Below are 5,490 nucleotides of genomic sequence, written 5' to 3'. Positions count from 1 at the left end.
AGAAGTTTAATTTTAAGAGATCATGCTGTAATAGATAAGGAAGTATGGATATACCATTAAAGAGAAAGCCTGGTAATGATTTCCAGACTATTCCCAGATACCTCAGGATGGCTTCTGCCCTATCCCCATCTACACTAAGAGTGTGGGTTTCTGACTGATGTTTGAAGCTTGCTTCTACAAATGGCCAAGACCTTCATGCTCACTCCAGATGTTGACCGTGCTTACATGATATTATGAATGAAAACTCTTACATCAGCTATGTATAGTATGTTCTGAATAAAAGCACATGTAGTGTTCTGTATGAAAACTACTGCATGAAATAATTTTTGGCTGATTGTTTAACAAGTTGAACATTTTATGAAATGATATGAGGCAGGGTTCATAAAACCACATCCCATGGGCCAATTCTGGCTCACTCATAATTTTTGTAAATTAAGTTTTAAAGAAACACAGCCATGTTCATTTGTTTATGGCTGTTTTTATGCTATAATAGCAATTTTGGTAACTGTCACAAAGATCATCTGCCCCACAAAATTGAAAATATTTACTATATATCCCTTTATAGAAAAATTTTGCTTCCTCTTGATATAAGATGTATACCTTGGGCCCAATAAAAAAAAGTAGGTCTTTGGGGTGCCTGGGTGGCTCAGTTGGTTAAGCGTCTGACTTTGGCTCAGGTCATGATCTCATGGTTCATGGGTTCAAGCCCAGCAACAGGCTCTGTGCTGACAGCTAGCTCAGAGCCTGGAGCCTGCTTCAGATTCTGTGTCTCCCTCTCTCTCTGACCCTCCCCTGCTTGCACTCTCTCTCTCTGTCTCTCAAAAATAAAAACATTAAAAATATTTTAAAAAATTAAAAAAAAAGTAGGTCTTTGATCTGTAGTAGATAAAGCATGGTACCTTGGAGTCATAGAGTGACATGTTTGGACCCAGGCCTCATTGTCCACAATTTATAACATATTAAGTTATTTAACATCTCTGAGTTTTTGTTTTTACTATGGGAAATGGGCTAATGATACCTGTCTCACAAGGATGTTGTAAAGATGATATAAAACTATGTATGCACAGTGCTTGGCATATGCAACAACGTAATTCTTCATGTTTCTATGAAATGTAAAGGAAATTAACATCTTTAGGGTATTGAGAACATGAGAGATGAAATGGAGTTTGGAGTTCATCAGAATTAGGTAATTATTTAGGTGGGTCACCAAAATTTAATATGGTTGGAGAGAAACAGAGCTGCTGGTTCACTGGAATTATGGTCTAGCCTGAGATTCTCTGAAAAGAGCTGACCTTGGCCTACAGATCTTTCTCACCCATTCTATATATTTATGCAATTTTTAGTTTCATTAATAAGTAGAGAAGTATCTTCTCTCTTTGTGTTTCATCAAATAAGAAGCAGAGAAATTTATATTTTTTATAAAGTGGAGGCATATATATTCTCTCTTTAAAAGATTGTGTCACAAATGATCAGTGTTTGGAGTAGTATATGTAAGAGGAGTATTCACTCTTCTTAGGGCACATAATCAAACTGATAGTGTTTTCTCCATTACCAACACCTGTAAAAACATTTAAAACTGATTTAGCTTTTGTCTCAGTTATTAACTTTCAAAAGTGGATAAGTAAGAGCAGAGTCTATTTATGATATCTAGATATTGCTTCCATCACAACTCCCCTCCATTTATATGTCTATTCCATGGTGGATTTGGTCCCTTTTATACACAACATTTTTTGGTTTTCTCAAAAGTAAACTTCAGTTTTCCTTGAGATCTCCCTTCATCTAAATAATCTTAGAGAGTTTTCTTGATGATAAACCAAGACTTCTAGAATAAGTAGTAATGGTATCCATCCTTTCGTCCTTATCCAGTTATAATACGAAAGTTATAGAGAGTATCTATGTAGTCTCACTGTCTGATTGTGATACCAAAAATATGTGTTTTGGTAGTGACTACTTCCATGGCTTTTTTGGACATCACCATTCAACATTGTAATCAATAGCATAGTAATCTATATGAGTCATGCTAATCTTTCACTGGCTGATCTGAAAACAGATTTTGTGAAAATATATTAACAACTATTAGTAATTTCATAGTGAATGTATTAATTTATACCACTTCTGATAGATGTATATGAGAGGAGATTAAGATGCTGCCGCTGATTTGTTGTTGTTGTTGATAGACAATTTATGTCTGTCTTAACCATCTCATTTTTCTAGACTCAAGGACACCTAGAACATTCTCATAACCTCTTAATGATCCTGAGCACCAGATGCCTATTGCTAACCAATATGATCACTGTTGTCTTTGCCATTTATAACTAGGGAGTATGATGAATATGCAGGGCCATTTGCACCGAACTTTGAATCTGCTTCAGTCTTTTCATGATGTAAAAGAAGCATCTGCTTGCCTTAGTCACCCAAACAAATTCCAAAAATGAAAGGTGAAAACATCAAAAAGCTGTTGGATTTTACTTTTCTAAAATTTACTAGTGTTGCATGTCAAGGAGATTTAATAGCAATTGCTTATAAGGGAAATTATAGAAGAAAACCAAAACCAATGGTAAAAATAATTACTTAAGAGATTTGTTCATCTGAAAATATGTTTTTTATTTCTAAGAAAAGCAAATGATTTCTTGTACCAGGTTTATATGTAGCTATTTAACTAACCTCTCAAGGAAAATTTCTGCATCCTTGATTGGATAGACCATAGTGTCTTTTAATTGGGATGATTAAGACAAAGAATACCTCAGACCTTTTTTAATTTTCATACATAGATATTCTAGCCCCCTTATCCAAATAATTATCACTCTTTCACTTCATATTTCCCTCTCCCCATATCCTTTCCTTCTCCCTTTTCCCCTGTTCTCTTTCTTCCTTTTTTTTTTTTATCCAAAGCAACATTATTGTTTTTTATGTGCAATATGAAGACACATAATTAAGAGAGAGTGCTGATGTTTCAGGAACTTTAATCATTGCTTTTAAATATTGAAAGGACTATTGTAAGAGGGATTAAACTTGAGAAATACAGCCTTTACTGAATCAAACTAGGTTAAAACTATAGGGAGAAAAATTTTTACCTGATATGCATTTGATTCTTCTATGTCAGAAATAATTAATTTTGGAATGAATCGTCTTAGTGAAGTATTGTGCTTTCCGTGATTGGGAATGCTAAAGCATAAATCCACAATCACTTGGAAGGCATTTTGTTGAAGTTAAGAATAGATCTAAGTGTCTTTTAAGGTCTGTTTCAGCTTTGAAATTTTATGATATCTATAATATATACTCACATGCACACATGCATTTACAAATGGCGTATGTATGTGCAATAAGGTAACTACGGATTCCCATGATTTACTCACTTTTGCAAAATGTTCTGATGTGTTGGACTGTTCAATGATTACCCAGTTAGAACTAATCAATGAGGCTTACTTTGTAGCAGTCTACTCTGGAAAAAAAATGACACTTCTATTCTGAGTTGTTCTGGAAAGAAGTTAATTATAGGCAGAAGAAACAGGGGAGAAGTGACCATAAGGACAAATATCTCTGTCCTTTTTTATTGCTTGGATAATTGAGCCTAGAATCTAAAGTATGAATAAGACTTCAATAGTATAGTGTTGAGCTACCCCTGAAAGATTTATATAGAAATATAGTCTATACTATAAATACATACAGAAGGGGTAACTATCTAAAGATGGGAAGATGGGTCAAAATATCTTCCCAGAAGAAAATAATGTCTAAACTGGTATTTAAGTGATTTAAAGACTATATGTATAAAGGGAATTCCAGGAAGAAAGGAAAATCATGGATAAATGGAGACTATGATCCTCCCACCCTCTCCCAGCCCCCCTGTGGAAAGCAAGAATATGTAAGACTGGAGTCAGATAGTAAGTGGTTAGAGTATGTTAGAGAGTTTGGAATTTAGGAGAAACGGGAAGCCTTTTTTTAGTTTTATTCAATCAGTGCAGTGAAATAATCAGATAAAGATTTACAAGCCTTTTCAGGCTAATTTTTAGAGACTGGATTAGAACAGAATGAAACTGGAAATAGGAAGACCACTAAGAAGGTTGTGTTAGTAATCTGTGCAGGCAGTGGAAGACCTTTGTGTCACCAATTTTCCAATCATGTTTATTTCAAATCCCAAAACATCCAGCCTAACGTTAGTCACCAGCTGTAAATCAATGAAGATCATGCCTTTGGTCTTCTCTCTTTTCAGGTAAAAAAAATGAAAAACCAAGTATTCTACTTAATGGTCTGTGCTTTGGGAGCATTTCCTTTCTCCGTTGTCTTCCTAGGTCACCCAAGATTGAGAGTGTGGTGCTGTAGCTGCGCAGAATTCCCACATATTATATAGTTTCTCTATAAAACTGAGCCCAAAATATTTTTTACTTAGTCAACTAGACATAAGGTACCCTCCATGAGGCCATAGATGGAATCTGAGAGGCAGTTTAAGAGGGTTAGATGCTATGAAATCTGATTCATTGATTCATGCAATTTACTTGTGACTTCAGGGCTAATTCAATCTCTTACAAGTCAATTTACTTGATGTTGTAATGCTTCTTTGCACTCATGGCTTGAGGTGAGGGGATGTTCAGACAGCACTCTTCCAGCCTCTCCCCTTACCCAGTTCCAAAACCATGTCCACATCTTTAGATATTCATTACAGCAATCTGTCCACTTCTTGGTGCCCATTTACTGTCTTAGTTATTTAAAGCTGCTTTAACAATAGACCATACACTACATGGCTTAAACAGTAGACATTTATTTCTCACAGTTCTGGAGTGAGAAGATCCATTATCAAGATTTGCAGATTTAGATCTTAGCCAGAGCCTTCTTCCTGGTTGTAGACTGCTGCCTTCTCTCTGTGTCCTCACAAGGCAGAAAGGAAGTTCTAGTGTTTTACCCTTCTTTCAAGGACACTAATCTTATCATAGAGGTTCTACCCTAATGACCTCATTTGAACCTAATTCACTTTCCCTTCAAAAGACCCTACCTTATAATACTATCACATTGAGAGTTAGGGCTTCAACATATGAATTTGGGGAGGAGGGGGAGGCACACAAACTTTAAGTCCATAACAATATGTAAATATTATCTATTGGACTTTATCTAAAGGAAACGTGGACTCATTTTACAATTTCAAACAGGCAAGTAAAGTAATCAGATTTGCACTTAAAAAAAAGCACATACAGGACATATTTTATAGACTGGGTTAAAATGGGCAGAATGGGCAAATAGGATAAGAATACCTATTAGTGATTGGGATGGTAATTCAAGTAATAAATAAAGTTGATGTACATAGGATAATGGCTGTAAAGAGACAAATTGAATGAATTATATATTCAAGAAGTCAACCCAACACCACTTTGTTGTAGTTTCTAGCTTAAGAAATTGAGAGCTAGAAGGATCTCCTATTGAAATTTGGGTTACTGGGTGGGATCTGTATTCCCCCCTAAAGGGAAATCTCTGTGTTCTTTTTGGCTCACATTGTAGATG

The sequence above is a fragment of the Suricata suricatta genome, chromosome 13 (assembly GCF_006229205.1).
Source record: "Suricata suricatta isolate VVHF042 chromosome 13, meerkat_22Aug2017_6uvM2_HiC, whole genome shotgun sequence".
In the NCBI taxonomy this organism is placed as follows: Eukaryota; Metazoa; Chordata; class Mammalia; order Carnivora; family Herpestidae; genus Suricata; species Suricata suricatta.
This window is presented reverse-complemented; position numbering follows the sequence as displayed.